At 38.6% G+C, this 16896-nt stretch overlaps 1 protein-coding gene across 1 annotated transcript in view; it reads right to left on the reverse strand.

Moving 5' to 3' along the window:
- ARAP2 (ArfGAP with RhoGAP domain, ankyrin repeat and PH domain 2) overlaps nt 1-16896 on the reverse strand; it is a 402708-nt gene that overhangs the window by 175700 nt on the left and 210112 nt on the right. The gene's annotated exons all lie outside the window — the stretch shown is intronic.

A 16896-nucleotide genomic window follows, 5' to 3' on the forward strand; every position in this document is an offset into this window, starting at 1 on the left:
GAATGTCACAGCAGATTTCAGTGTTACCACATGTGAATATCTAATCTGTTTGCAGAATTTACTAGATTTGTTGCCTCACTTTTATCTATCATGGTAATGGTTTTTTTCAGGTTACCATCAAATTTGGAAAAAGGAGTATTACTTCATATAAGTTTTAAAATGTAGTGCTTTGAAATTTCATTCATTATACTGGGTTCTTGCATTGAAGGTACAGATAGGAAACCAGGTGTATTTGTGCCATTCCTTAGCCCTGTATTTTAATCTCTAAAAACTCATTTCTTTCCAGAATGCTAGGTAAGACTAACCTAATTTTTAAAAGTCAGAGCAATAGCAGGGTTGGACTTTTATAACTGTGTTTCTACTGAAATAATATTCTAATTGACAGTCTTCTGTTAGTAGCTGCTATATTGCAATCCACCTCATACAACACAGCACAAACTTCTCTAAAAGCTAACCTTTGACATTTCTGTTAAAGGCTCAACGTAGCTGGCAAGTGCCAGTGAATCACACAATTCTGGGAGAAAGCTGACTGCTTGGTATTTACACATACAAATATCAGTTTGTGACTACACAGGCTGTCACATCTGTGCGGTTTCCCTACTGCGCTAGCAATGTGCAATAGATGCAGCTCTTTCTTCAAGTCCACCTGTGCATAATTATTTTTTAGTTACTGTTAGTCTTCTGGATTCAATGCACCAATTATTTTCCTCTTTCAAACCACCCACCACCACTTTAATAATAGAATATAAACTTCAAATTTTAATCTAAATCTAAAAGTTATTAATCTAAACTTTATTAATATTTAGACTATTTAGAGTCCCTGTATGTCTTGCTGACAAATCTTAATTGCAATGCACATTGCCAGTCTGGATATTTTATTTTCAGAGGTCATATATTTGCAACATTTCCAAATCACTACTATAAATGAGAAAGTTGCAGTGCAAAAGAAAAGATAAATAGGAATAGTATTCATTAGTTTCATTCATCTGTTCAGTAATGTCTCATCCTGTAGGATTATCAGGTTTTAATTGTAAGACAGAATATATGAGGAACTTAACCCCTTTACTGTGACATAAACGTCCTTTCCTTTTTTAATTTTTTCTATAAATAAAGATTTTTTTAAAATGCAGACTGTCTGCTTCTTAGCGGAAAACATTATCACACTTTTCTCAGTGCCCTAACACATTTTGTCATCAGATCTTTTGTCTGCAGTGCCTTCTCTTTAGGAATGAATATTCTGCTTCAGGCTCAGCAGATACTGTCAGAATGTATGTATATTATGATCATGCTTCAATGTATGATGGTACTACAAATAATACTGGAAATACTGCAACAAATTTGACTTCATTTTTCCATCTAAATTAGTATTTTAATACAACTACCAACATTCTGCCACAAGATGGCCTCTTTGTCCAAGAAAGACATAATGCCTGTATTTCACATGCTGAAAAATACGTGAATAAAACACTGCTAAAAACTAAAAGCCATTGATAAAGACCTGGATACTCCATTGTACAGTATCATTAACATTAGTGCAAAGCAGCAAGAATTGTGGGCATTTCAGTAGCATCTATACAATGGGAACAACTGCATTCAGCCTCCTCTTCCTAGGAATTTGAAATTATTTTTTACATTAACTGAATAGTAAAATTATATTAAATTTGCTCATGTTACAAGCTCGTTTTGATTAGTGACAAACACTAAGCAAGTGACTAAACAAACCATATATTTTATTGAAGAGTGGGAAAAGCCTAATAAGGTAGATTAAAAAAAAAATTCTAATATAACAATTCATGTTTTTCTTCTCTAAGGAGGTAACCATCAGGCCCACTGGTTATTTTTCTCTTCTTGCTGTAACACTCACAGTCTAAAACTAGTAACTAGTCTTGCTGTGGCCCAGCAAAGCTGGCTGGCTGGCGAGGTGCTTTTTCTCTGCTCCTCTCCTTCCTCATCTCTGCCACCAGTTCTGCCTTGCGCTGGGGCTTTCCGTTAGCTGTTCTTGGTAAACTTCATAGCTTTTTTTCCCACTTTGTTGTTATTTCAGCTCCTGGAAGAGCATGGGTGGCATTGAGCACACACTTTCCCAGCTCACAAAAACATTTTAACAGCAAAGCATATTTAAAATGCAGATTTTAACAAAAATGTATATAAACAAGTCATGCAAAGCAAATATGCTTATGCCTGCCCACTTTGTTTCCTTTGCTCTACCAGGTGTCCACAGAAGCACCCTCTTTCTCTAGGTCTCCCTGACCCCAGGGACTCCTGGCAGCAAGAGGGAATATGGGGGGTTTCCCTTCATGTTAGGTCTCAACCAACAGCTTTATATACAGATACATTTTTTATTCCAATTTTTTTTGCCAGAGAAAAGATTCTTCCCCCTCTAAAGTTCATGCTCTGTAAACAAAACCTCCAAACCAAACAGGTTTCAGACCAAAATGTGGCCTGCTATGCAACAGAACAATGACATCAGCAGCAATTAGACCCCAAAATATATCTCTTTCTGGCTAAAGTAAACTAAAATCAAGCTGTAGCAGAATCCAGAGAGACCTTATTGAAAGGGGAGGAGCAATGGAATGTCAACTGAGACAGCTAAATCCTTATGGAAGGATGAATATCTGACTATTCTGCTTCTTTCCAAATAGCAAATGCCAGTCACAGGCTGACATGACTGCACTATTGCTGTGGAAAATCCAATTTCTTATCTAGCATCAAAGCTGTCCTTTGCTTTTCATTCAATCAAATGTCTCCTTCTTGTGGTTTAGCCCCAGTTGGCAACCAAGCACCACACAGCCGCTTGCTCACCCTCCTCCCCGGTGGAATGGGGGAGAGAATCTGGAGAGCAAAAGTAAGAAAAGTTGTGGGTTGAGATAAAGACAGTTTAATAACTGAAATTAATAATGATGATGATGATGATGATAATAATAATAATAATAATAATAATAGTAATAATAATAATAATAATAATGTTATTATTATCATTAAGGAAAGGAAACCAGTGAGAGAGAGAAGGAAAGGAAAACAATGAGAGAGAGAGAGGGGAACAAAACCCAAGCAAAAACAAGCAATGCAACTGCTCACCACCCGCTGACCAATGCCCAGCCAGTCCCCGAGCAGCGATCGCTCCTCCCCAGCCAACTCCCCCCAGTTTCTATACTGAGCATGACGCCATATGGTATGGAATAGCCCTTTGGGCAGTTGGGGTCAGCTGTCCTGGCTGTGCCCCCTCCCAGCTTCTTGTGCACCTGGCAGAGCATGAGAAGCTGAAAAGTCCTTGACTTAATATAAACACTGCTTAGCAACTCAAACATCAGTGTGTTATCAACATAATTCTCATGCTAAATCCAAAACACAGCACTATACCAGCTGCTAGGAAGAAAATTAACTCTATCCCAGCCAAAACCAGGACAGTATCTATCCCTTATTCTATACCATCTATGTCATGCCCAGGTCCCATGCTTCCCAATAAATTCCAATTAATCACCACCACTTTTCCTGTCTTTTGATATATACACACAGAGATATCATTCCCTTGGTCTATGGGCCATCCCTCTAAAATGTCCGTTGGGCTCATTTAGTCCATGACTTTGGGCTCCATCTGTCGTAACAGTCCTTCAGGGCAGGAGAGATGGTGTGTGGTGTTGGATTGTTGCATGATGAAGCCAGTTCTGGTTCCATCACTGCTGCACTTTCCTCAGTTTCATCAAAGTTCATTCTTCATTAATCTGGGTGATTCTTACTGTAATACTGTTGATGTGGCATATAACAGCTGTAGTAGCAATGCCATACAGTATTACATAGCAATTAACACCATACCATTCAGTTCATTGGCTATTTTCACCCAAAATCAAATCCCCTTGAGGCACACATTGGACTTCCCCATCCTTCTGCATTACCCACCAAGTGCACCCAGATCCTTGAGCAAAAGCGGTCCCACAAATGGGCTTGCCTTTGCCTGATGCAGGAGTAACCCAGACTGTCTCCCCCAGCGTATCTTTTATGTGCACTACAGGGACCTTATCCCCTTCTACAGTACGTAAAAGTTTTGATTGGGCAGGGCCAGCTCGACTGACAGATCCCCTAGTGTTGACTAACCAGGTGGCCTTTGCTGAATGTGTATCCCAATGTTTGAATGTCCCACCACCCATTGCTCGCAGTGCAGTCTTTAACAGCCCATTGTATCTTTTGATTTTCCTCTGGCAATATTCTGAAATCTTTGCCTTCTGGCCAGTCCATGATCGGCCAGGATTCCTGGGCGACTGGAGTTTCCTCTTTGAGCCCATTGTGTGATCAGTGCTTTTAGAAGGATTTGGACTATTTTCTTCCCTTTTTCAGAAATGTCTTCTGCTGTATTGGCCCAGATGATGATGTCAGCAAAACACCCTCTCCTGAGGCAGTCTATGCCAAGGACGCACAGAGCCTCTGGGCCAGTCCCAATGGGGTGCTTTTGCCACTCATTCCCAGTTCGGCTCACTTCGGCCTCCAGTCCAGTTAGCTGTTGGGATCCCCCTGTCACTCCAGAAATACAGATGGGTTCTGCCCCTGTATAGCTTGATGGCATTAGGGGACACTGTGCACCAGTGCCTACCAGAGCCTTATACTCCTGTGGGTCTGATGTGCCAGGCCATCGAATCCACACAGTCCAGTAAACCCGGTTGTCCCCTTCCTCCACCTGGTTGGAGGTGGGGCCACTCTAATCCTGGTCATAGTATTAGTCACCCACTTCTTGTACTTAAGAGTCAGGAGTTCCTTCATTAAAATCTGGAGTAAGATCAGCCCTTCTACTCTGTCTGGGGACCTGCCCACTGGAGACTGGAGCAGCAATTTTCCTGGAAGAACCCCCTTGTGTGATTGTTTTTCCTTGCAACTCACGTACCCGTGCCTCTAGGGTCAAGGTAGATTTTCCATCCCACTTCCTCATGTCCTCTCCATGGTCATGCAGGTAAAATCATAGGATGCCCCATGGCGTGTACCCTGTGTATCCTCACTCGAGCAGAAGAACTCTTACTTCTAATAGCTGAGATACTGGTCTGTACAGGTGGAGAGTAGGAGCTATCATTTTTGAGTTGCTGGACCTACCAGGACACTTTCTCCACAGCCAAGAAGAGGGAGGAAGATACACTTTCTTTGTATTCCCAGAGTCAGCTAGCTGCTTCATCCACCGTTGGTCCCTCTTCATCTTTCCAGGTCAGTATCTCCAATGAGTTCAGCCGCAGCGCCTGTTGCCAGGGTTGGAGTAGCTGCAGTGCCTGTCATTTTGCCATCAGATCCAGAGACCTTCTCTTCCCCCTGAGGGTACTGAAGAGTGTTGAACAGGGCTCGGTAGGCATGGGCCGGGCCCCAGCACCTGGCAGTGATTTGTGTCTCCCTAGAATTGCCAGGGTGACAGCATACTTTTTCCAACTATTCTACTAACTTTTCAGGATTCTGCACTTGTTCAGGCGTGAAGTTCCAAAACACTGGAGGTGTCCACCATCCTAGGCATTTGCCCATGCTATCCTACACACCCTGCCATGCATAACTATCCAGCCTCGGGGCAGATCTCTGGGTGGTATTCTTAAATTGCTTATTAACCTTAGACAAAACTGAAACAATATTCCCAAGAAATACCAATAGAAGTATCTTAACTATCCAAGGATGTTGAAGAAACTGAAAAGTTATCGTAATGAAGGAGGAAAAATCATAGAAGAAGGTAGCGAAGGTGCCATTTCGTATTTCCTCCATAAAAAACCTCTCAGAGGAAGAAGTATAATTGCTAATTGTCTCCACGAGGTGCTACCTGAAGCACAGTCATGGCTTCAGTACAAAACTCAAATACCAGATTAAGCTCAAGGCCAGGGTTTTAATAAGAAATCTCTGAGGCAAAACATCACTAATCACTGCAGATCACAGCAAACTGCAAAAACCAACACCAATCTTTAACATGCACAGCAAAAAAAGAGCATGGTGCAGATTAGATAAACTAATACTGAGAACAGATGAAGCAATATTGTGACCCACAACTGTTAACAGATATAAATTTCTTAATATGCTCTGGTTAATCTGTTACTATCTCAAACCCTTCGTGTCCCACGTTGGGTTTAACCCCAGCCAGCAACCAAGCACCACACAGCCGCTCGCTCACTCCCTCCCGCCCTGGTTGGATGGGGGAAAGAATCTGAAGAGCAAAAGTAAGTAAACTTGTGCGTTGAGATAAGAACAGTTTAATAATTGAAATAAAATAATAATAATAATAATTTGTAATGAAAAAGAAAACAATGAGAGAGAGAGAGGAACAAAACCCTAGAAAAAACAAGTGATGCAACTGCTCACCACCCATCAACTGATGCCCAGCCAGTCCTCGAGCAGCAATTGCTACCCCCCGGTCAACTGCCCCCAGTTTCTATACTGAGCATGACGCCATATGGTATGCAATAGCCCTTTGGGCAGTTGGGGTCAGCTGTCCTGGCTGTGCCCCCTCCCAGTTCCTTGCGCACCTGGCAGAGCACGGGAAGCTGAAAAGTCCTTGACTAGTGTAAGCACTACTTTGCAACAACTAAACCATCAGTGTGTTATCAACATAATTCTCATGCTAAATCCAAGACACAGCACTATGCCAGCAGCTAGAAAGAAAATTAACTCTATCCCAGCCAAAACCAGGACACTCCTAAATGAAAAGGTTCCCTCAGAGAGATTTAGACTCACTGAACTGAAATCAAAATGTAGGAAAGAATGCAGTCTATCTGGGACTAATCTGCTCTGTGCTGTGTGTTTTTATCAGCTGTAAAATTATGCAGGACTGAGGGCAAAATCTGAGCTTTACTGCTTAGAATGGGTATGTTTTCTACCCCTAAATAAAAGGTGATGCTGCATATTTCTGCTAAACAGTGAAGGCAACTGAACAGAAAATGAGCTAAGAATAGGAAGCCAGTTGCTCATAAAGAAACCACCTAGACAACTATAATTTGGCTGACTGAATACAGAAGCTAATTATTTAAATACTGAACAGTGAAGCAGAAAAGAGAGGAAGGAACACATGTATTCCTTTTGCGGCATTGTTACAGGCTGGGTTGCCAACTGTATCTGAGACTGATGAAGCGCAAAGGTATAAAGCAGACTTTGTATATTCAACGTTTAAAATACAAATCCTCTTTACATAGTGAAAGAGGGCTCAATAAGCAGGATCAGTAAGCTGTTGAATACAACAGATGGGTTTAATTAAAAAAAAATTAAGATGGCATTTAATCAGTATCCCATCCAAGCCCCTTGCAAAAATGAGTAATTTTATGCTTTCAATAGTCCTGGGAGAAGTACTGTTTTCATAGAAATAACTATCTGTAGCAAAGCCATCTTCAAGCATGATAGTTGCAGCTTAAAAACTGCTCCCAAGCAAAGTGGGAGGGAGCTCACATGCGGAGCTGTTTGGCAGGGGAGACTCAGTACCAGCTCTTCTCAACAACTCATTTCACTGAGCTGGTCTTAAGTGCAGTGACCGAAACCCCCGAAAGGGCAGGGGCACTCAGGAACCTGGCATAAAATAGCCCAGTTGAAATAACTCCTTTATTTCCATATAATCTTTACTAAGACACAAGAAAAAGTCCTTGAGCATCTCTGATGCATCTCAGAAAAGTTGTCACCCAAAGAAACGCGTTATCTGCAATTCCTCTGGTTCTAAGCAGTAGAAGAGCTTGAATGTATGTCTGAATACTGAATACCAGGTACCAGCCCGTTCTGGGGCTCCTTCAAAGTCTTCTTTTTTTATGAAGATGCTAAAATATTTTCTCCCGTGACTCAGCTTGGCCATTAATTTTGCAATCTTTATTAATATATAAGTAGAAACAAGGTCTTTGCATGATGGTCTGAAAATATACTTAGGAGGTCTCCTAATAATTCTAGATAGTGTAGTCATTTGGAAAAGTGCAAGCACACCTATTTCAGCTGATCTGAAATTGAGTTGAATCATACCGTACACAATGAATGTTATGGAGCTGAAAGAATTTAATGGCAAGTTTCCTTGTGAATAGACATACTTTTTTCTTCAGAAGAGAAGAATCATTACTATGATTACTAGGTAAACTCGAAAACAGGAAGTGCAACTTTAAGGTTGATTCCTTATATTGTATTTCATGTTCCCAGGAAACACTCAACAGTCTTTCTCCAGTCATCACAACATAATCTACAGAAAAAAAAAAAACCCCAAACACCCCTCCTCCCAAATACCCAGCTCAGTTTTTGCAACAGCCTGTATCATTACAAGATTCTGATAAACTGAAAAACATTGCTTTAGTACTTCTATTACTTTATTAATGTCTTATTTTAATAAAAAATCATTTATAATCTGGCAATTTGAAGAGCTCCCATTGTTAATACAGACTGACATGAAAACAATTTTCTCATACACTATTAGAGGTTAACAAAAAGCTTGTTATGAATGAGTAATCTACTGTAATATTGTGATAAATCGTAGTAAAGCTTGCAAGAATAGAAAAGCAGAGTCTGTGTTTCTCCCTGAACAATAAAACTATCATAGTCCATGAAACAAAGTCCATCCTTTTTCCCTGAACAATGAAAGTATCATAAATGTAAGAAAAATTAGTCTATAATACAATCACCAAGTGTAAGACTTTGTCCTTATCTGTAGTCTAAGCGAAAGACAAACCTTTGCCATTACTATTGTAACCCTATTCTTAGTCTTTCAAAAATACTGATATGCTTTTGAACTCCCCATTATATATATAAATTCTTTATGTCACAGTGGGTATATCCCCTTGATAGAAGATTTTCCAAAGCCATATAAGGGGTCTTACATGCCTAGATCTCACTGACCTTTTTTGTCTGTTAAGCACCTACCACATCATTGTTCCCATTAAGACCTTTTGTGCTGTAGCTTCCCAAATGAAAAAATGGTGGTTCTTCAATTGGTTAAAATACTTTACAATCCATACATAACCTTTATCATCATTGCACTCTATTTAGGAGTCCAATTCTGATAGTATGACTTCCAGAAATGTTATCACCCATTTTAATTTTGGCCTTTGGTCAGTTTATGGCCCGAGCAGACTAATTACATATCAGAAGCTGAAAGAGCTTAATAGAACTGGGAGGATTCCAGCTGGGATTATTCTTCTTCCACGCGAGTTTTATACAGCACGTATAATGCCAATGTAACCAGCAGGTGTCGGGGAAGAGCTTCTACAAAGATACTATCGCTCGTCTTTTCAAACCTGAAATCAATACATAAAAAGTCACTTCACTAAGATAATGGAAGAGAAATTCCTGAAAGATTGTGCGTTATTCACTTGTCTCTTAATGAGTTACCCCCTTTTCGAGTCTTCTGAGGCGAACCATTTAAGATGCAGATATTATGCAATCAGAAACAGGAATGCTTTCTTTCTAAGAGTTAACAGTAATACTTTGTTAAGATCCATGTCCATGCCTGAGGAATTAAGGAAAGGAATAAAAAAGGGTTGAAGTGGTATAGAATCAAATGTATAAAAATAATTTGGAGTATTTTATTTCTAGAAAGAAAGAGGAAATTACTCTGTACTCAAGAAACTTATAACAGTATCAGAAGAGTTTCCTGTTTCATATACTTCCAAACATTTTAAAAAACTAGCAAACTTTTTGGGGTAAATGAATAATTATTAATGGAGATAGCCAATTTATGTTCTCCATTTTTTTTTTCTTATGGAGTTTTGATGAAATGTCATTCCTCAGAGAAAACAAGATGCAACAAAAAATCTGGAAGTTTTTCTGAGAACTGAGAATCTGTCAGGCATTAAATTAAGTTGATACAGTAACAGATTTTACTGTACTTTTAAAACTAGATCCAAATGGTTTCAAGAATACTTTAGCTCATGTCTCTGCACACACAGAAACTCCTGAAAGTCTTAGATTTTTGTCAGTCTGCAAGTAAAACAGTGAAAGCCTTCTGCTATTTTTTTTAACTACATGGACATCTTCCAAAATCTTCCAGAAACAAATGCTACCAAGAGCTTTGCATAGAGCTGAATGGTTTAGAACAAAACAAGGAGGGACATAAGGTAAAACTACATTGACTCAGCATGCAAAGTCAGCAAAACTACTGTGGGTTTACTGAACCATGTCTACTCAATTTATTCTGCCCTTAGGCTTTGCTTGGGAGGCTTTTTGATTCATTCATTACATACTGTATAAGTACTGTGAGTTTTAATCAAGAGCTTCACATTTTTCTCATCATTGCCATGCCAAATGCAAATACAATCCCAGTATATACTGAGAAAATACTTCTAAGAGGGGGAGCAAACTGTCCATGCCAGTCTAGAAGAGGTTGAGGAGACGTCCTCTGCAGCATGGTGCATAGTTCTGCTCACGTATGTTCAAAAAGAATGAACTTAAAGTGCTGAATCTCTTTGCTGAGCCCTTCTGCAGACAAGGAATAGCTAAAAGATCATGGAAAAGGAGAAGGGATTTTGAAAGGAAACTGAAAAAGTTTGTCTAGCCAGAAAAAAGGAAAATTTGAAAAATTATTTTCAGTTAGATAAACACAGTACTGGTTCCTGAACATAAACATAAATATAGATTGGTAATTAGAAAAACTTTTCTAACCATTACAAGCTTCCAGCAGGATTAATAGGAGAAAATACCTAAAACATTTTAAAATGCAGTTTTTAAAGTTCATGAAAGGTTTTATAACAGCAGTCTTCAACAGTGGAGAACTGAAGTCACAAGGAGAGGAATTCTTTGTCCATTTTTCTGTTGCTAGTGTCATGGTTTAACCCCAGTTGGCAACCAAGCACCACACACAGCCGCTTGCTCACCTCACCCTCCCTGCCCGGGATGGGGGAGAGAATCGGAACAGCAAAAGTGAGAAAACTTGTGGGTTGAGATAAGAACGGCTGTTGTTGTTGTTGTTGTTGTTGTTGTTATTATTATTATTATTATTATTAAATTGTAATGAAAAGGAAAGCAATGAGAAAGAGGAACAAAACCCAGGAAAAACAAGTTATGCAACTGCTCACCACCTGCCAACTGATGCCCAGCCAGTCCCCCGAGCAGCGATCGCTGCCACCCAGTCAACTCCCCCCAGTTTCTATACTGAGCATGACGCCATATGGTATGCAATAGCCCTTTGGCCAGTTTGGGTCAGCTGTCCTGGCTGTGCCCCCTCCCAGCTTCTTGTGCACCTGGCAGAGCATGGGAAGCTGAAAAGTCCTTGACTTAGTATAAACACTGCTTAGCAACAACTAAACCATCAGTGTGTTATCACATAATTCTCATGCTAAATCCAAAACACAGCACTATACCAGCTGCTAGGAAGAAAATTAACTCTATCCCAGCTGAAACCAGGACACCTAGATTATACAGACTGGACACGAATTATCAACATATTCTTTATACCAGTTGCTCAATCCACCTCATCTTGCAAGTGGGCTCCTGCCGCTCCTTGTCACGTTACACACTGTGTACACGCACAGACACACATACACACACCTAAACCTGACAAGCAACTAATAGCCTCAGTTCATGTCTAAAAAGGTATAAAATTAATCTGATTTATGGTTTCCTGGCTGACAATAAACTGCTGTCAAGTCTTTGTCTCTTTTCTTTTCCAGTGACTGGTAACCATGGCTACACAATGTAATAAAGTTAAGGGATCCACAATGCTGTAATACAGGGTGTGTTTATTGTAACTGATTTTGTTATGAAACCCCAAGAAGATAAAACTAGTAATTCAGGGTGAAATGGAAATTAGCTACTAGTTAAAATTTTGCTTGTATTTTAATAAAAAATGCATGCTTTGTTGAATGGCATAATTCCTTTTCCTGAATAATTTATGACAGCCAGTCTGTCCCATTGAAATGTTCATATTAATTTTAATGAGTTTGCCAAAGCTATTCTAGCCATTTTATGTTTAATAGATTTAGCCTGGCTAATATTTTAACCCCTTGCTTCTTTTAACAATCATAAAAATCTGTTTTGTACAATATAGCTTCTTTATTTTTTAATTTATAGCTTAGCATCTATAGTTCATTTGAGTAGTAGTGACATTACGATTCTCTATACTACAGTTCATATTTCCATATCGATTTCAAGTTTTCCTCTGCAGGAAAAATGAATAGAAACTTGGAAAAAAGGTAGATTTTTAGCTAATTGCCCGGGGGCAGGGTGTGTGTGTGTGTGTGTGTTTCAATTACAAGGTTTTGGAGGTAATATTTGCATTTACATTAATGGGTTTTTCCATAGTTTAAACTCAAGGTAGCTAAACATTTTCACTTTATTCTGAACAGGCTGGGACACATTTGATGTGCATGTTTTTGTTCTGTTTCCCGTTGTGTAGCTGTTTATGCTGCCATCCCATAATTCTCTACTTTCACCTGCTTTTCGTCACTAAAATTCATTTGAACTATTGATCAACAAGCAGTATAGAAACTGATGGTATAGTTACCATCATTCCGATTTCACCTTTTCCTTGAATGCCTTCTTCACTGCATTCGTGCTGGGCCTCTTGGAACATCAATATTTACCTGAAAACCTTGTGTTATCTCTACTTACCTGGATCAGGGCCAGGACCAAACTGGTGTAAAAGATATGAAAACTCTGTTTCAGAACTAACCATAGCAGTTTTGTGTAGAAATGTAAGGAGCAGAAAACAAAAATATTATTACTGGTATATCCAAAGGGACAGGAACGTGCATCCTTTGGCTGAAACATGATCCAGTTTGGATTAGGTGACTCAGTTCTTTTCCGTGAGAATGGACCCATTTCCGTCAACTATTTCTGAACTACACAAACATTTTAACAACTTATTTGTATATTCATCATTCTGCTCATGAATGGAAATAATCTTCTTCAAAAGCCCACAAAACTCACTAGATGTTTCTACATGGCTTGGCTGAGCTAAATTTCCATATCTAACACCCTAAAAAAAGGACAAGGAGCTAATTTCTACTAATTCCTATTTTATGTATAAGAAATTAATTCAAAATTCTCTATCTGTACTAGCCTCAGAACTGCAGTCTTAAAATCTGAGGCCAAGTTTTGTAGGATGGTATCTACCTTTAGCTTATTCTTCTACTGCTAGCTTTTAAGATTTTTTTTTAAACTCAACACATAAATTTATGATGTTAGTCCATGACGATGATAAACAAATATGTCTGGGATAAGAAGACTCATTCAGCAAATGGATGTTCTGCTACCTAAAAATAGACAGAGCAGGAGCTCTATTCAAAAATTATATTATATAGAATATTAGTCTGAAATTTTAAAGATTAGAAAAAAGGTAAGATTAAATGAAGTACAAGGAATGAGTACATTTTTAGATGAATTAATATTGGAAAGTGATCGCATAATTGATTAATGCTACTTCAGTTTTAATAGTTTTGGTAACAGCTTGGTACAGGCTCAAATACCAGAAGTGGAAAAACTTCAGATCTTTCTTACAGTAGCGGTCCAATGCTGTGCTCAGCAGTGGAATGTGTTCAATAAGGGGAGATTCTTAAGAGGAAGAGACTTTCTATCACCCATGGTCAGAGAAAATAATCTAGAAATATCTGTGGTAGAGGAAAGCCAGGATGTGGTTATACTACCATACATCTGCAATCCCCAGTAGCCATGAGGACAGATGTTGTTACAGTACAAGCCATAAGTACTTGATTTGTAAATTTTTAAAAATGTAATAGTGGGAATAGCTCTCAGTGCTTCCACTTTTGCTAAAGTTCAGCTGCTGTGAGCTGTGAGACAGAACAGAATCTCTTAGTGACACCAAATAAAATGCTGATTCCTTGACAGATAATTTATTACGGTCTTCTAGATACTTGAGTCAGGGAGAATAGAGATTACATGTAAGAGACAAAAATGCCTTGAGAACAGGCTTTCATGAGATGCTTCAAATATGCATATGTTGTTATAATGATTTTAAAATAAAAAAAGAATGATAGCATGCAATGGGATGGCAAGTATTTATTTTTTTCCTCTTTGCCATGCAATATTACCATGCAATAAGGAGTTTAAAAATGTTGTGTCTCCACAGGCCTTTAAGTCCACCCTTGGACTACAAGAGGGTTTCTTATTATAAAAAGAAGTACAACAGGAAAAAACATAGATGTACAATAAGTTGCCATAAAAGTCTGCATGATATAAAAGAAGGTGAATTTATCTTCCACAAGAATTTTAAACTTTGAATCAAGAAAAAAATAAATCAGTTAAAGCATGCAGTTCTCCCCTTTTCTCTGAAAAAATTTAATTTACATCTTAGCATGTAACCTCTCAGACAAAAAGGTTCAAGTGAAATCTTTCAAATGAGCTTGTAAACCAAAGCAGAAGGCTTATTCTGGCAATTTTTACACTTGCAATAAGTTTTGTAGTCTGCTAAAGTACCATTCTGACTTATTTTTTGTGCTCATAATTGATGCTGTTGGGGCTTCAAAATCTGTTGCAGACTTCCTTCTTTTATTGTACTCAAAACTATGATGGCATTGCAGCCAACTTTATTTTCTGCAATGGGTTTCTCTTTGTAAGCTACATTTGCAATTTAACCACCAGTGTTCGATGGATCTCAAATACTACAAAACCTCTTTAAGTCTTACTACATAGCCAGTATTACAGCAACTCTGAAGCTGTAAAATAAGAGAGCAGTTTTGTGACTTGCCTTAAAACAAAACAAAACAAAACAACACAACAATCACTTATCATCTGAGAAAATTGAGATTTAGAGATTCTGGAATTTGATTTTCCAATGCACTGAAGACACTTGGTACTTGGAGACCAAGTGCTCATTTCTGGTCACTCTTTGTCCATCCAAGCCTCATGTTCATAGGAGAATGGTAATGCTGTGGAGCATGATCTCAGTCTGTAACAACAACTGGAAGCCTGGGCAAACTCCATGTGCCTGTGCAAGTTGGAATCATATTTGTTTGCACTCCCATGATGTTGCTTAGAAGCTTGAAAAGATTTAGTGTCTGCAAGAAGTAAACCAGTATTTTTATTTCTTTTACGTACTTATGGCACTAGAGATATTAAGAAGGGAGCATTTTAGGACAGATATTTTTTGTTAAGGGGAAGATGGGAAAAAATGAAATAAAAACCCCTAAACTATAATTGCCACAATAAGACTCTGCCAGAGACAACAGTGAAGCTCTACGGGCCTAAGATGTCCACATGAATAAGAACATCATCCAGAGTTACAGAGGGCAAAATAAAATAGTCTAGAACATGGCTAGGCCGTGCTTCAGAGCATAAACTGTACCATTAACAGCTTTGCATTAGGAAAAGATGTCATCACAGCATGTCATAGCAATTCTTTCCTGGAGCAACAGATTATGGCCACTGCCAAATTAGACCAGAAGGACATTGGTCCTGTGTTGCATGTCTGACATTCCTGAGTTCCAGAAAAAACTTAGTGAACCTGTAGGTTCAAACACTCTAAAACCAAAGCTGAACTACACTATATTCTGTACATTCTCTTACATAGCCAGGCAAATACTATCATTCAATTCAACATTTCCCTCAGGGAAGTGGGATATTACTCATGGAATAAACTGATGTATAGTATCTGCCATGCCATCAGATCTGTCCTTTAGCATTTGGTCCATAACATCTGCACTGAACAATTTTTTTCTTTCCTGAACATTTTGCCCACATTGCACTTCACAGAACCAGTACGAAAACAACAGTATGGTTTTGCACATCAGGATTGCATAATACTGGATATGCTTTAAAACAACAGAGTAAAGGCTGACAGTAAAACCTTAGCTTTGTCATCTTCTGGCTTGAATGCTTGTCATGAAATGCTAAATATACCATTTAAAAAATAACTGTAATTAAAGTAAGCGGAGCAAGGAGCATCGACTGTAGAGCGTTAATGTAAAGCTAGCCAGTCAGTGAATGTTTAGGAGGGCTCAGAAAAAGAGAAGGAGAGTCCCCAGGAGAAAAGGAACTGCCTAAGGGGTAATAATCGACTCGAAAAAATCCCTAAGGCAAGAAGGAAACTAAAGGAGCATAAATACAAATTAAGATGACGAAGCAAAGGAAATGTGACAGGGAACAAGAGCAGAAAACAATCAAGGATCAAATTCTATTAAACACTTTCAGTAATGTTGTAAAAGACATAATAAAGAATACACTCTAAAAATAGTACATGGCACCAAGACAGGAAAGGTTATAAGCACAGCATCAGAATAAAAAAAAAAGATCTTGGAAAAGGTATGATGGAATTCAATGCACAAGTGTTATATTTGGGAAAAAGAAATAAAATGCAAACTTTAAGAATGGGGGAATAGCTGATTAGGCATAAGAATTTAAATATATATATTTTTTCGATTGCTATTTTAATTTTTGAGGGTTGAAAGGAAGTCTTTTAAATTTCAAATCTTATCTAGGGTGAGCAATTCTGTTGCATTTGTATTCTGAACAACTCAAAAAAGTCTTCTCTTTTGAGAGAAATGAACAAAGCAGTTAGGGTAATAAGTTTCCTTGTTCATGCAGAAAAGAAGCTGTTTGATGGAAAATTCCATGAGCAAGTCTAATTCTGCCTCTTTCTGATGGTAACAATGACTTCAGCCTTATTTTGCATATCTTCAAATTCTCTTGTTCAAGCCAGTCTCAAAAACTAGCTGAAAGCTGCATTTGAACATACATGTTTACATGGCGGACAATTGTAAGGAGGTCATCACATGACAGTGCAGTAGATTACAAATGTTGTGCCTCTGAAACAAATTCCTTCTTCCTGGAATTTTCTCTTTGAAAACACAGCATCTTTACTGAAAACTGCAGTGAAAAAGGCTTCTCCAGATGGCAGTCCCATCCATGTACACTACCTCTTCCTACAGTGTTGCTCTTAACTTCCTACCACTGCTATTTAAGGGTATAAACTAAAGCTTGTGTCTGGAGAACTGATTACCCACTATTCTGCAGTATAAACACAGAATATTTCCATTTTGA

The sequence above is a fragment of the Mycteria americana genome, chromosome 4 (genome assembly GCF_035582795.1).
Source record: "Mycteria americana isolate JAX WOST 10 ecotype Jacksonville Zoo and Gardens chromosome 4, USCA_MyAme_1.0, whole genome shotgun sequence".
In the NCBI taxonomy this organism is placed as follows: Eukaryota; Metazoa; Chordata; class Aves; order Ciconiiformes; family Ciconiidae; genus Mycteria; species Mycteria americana.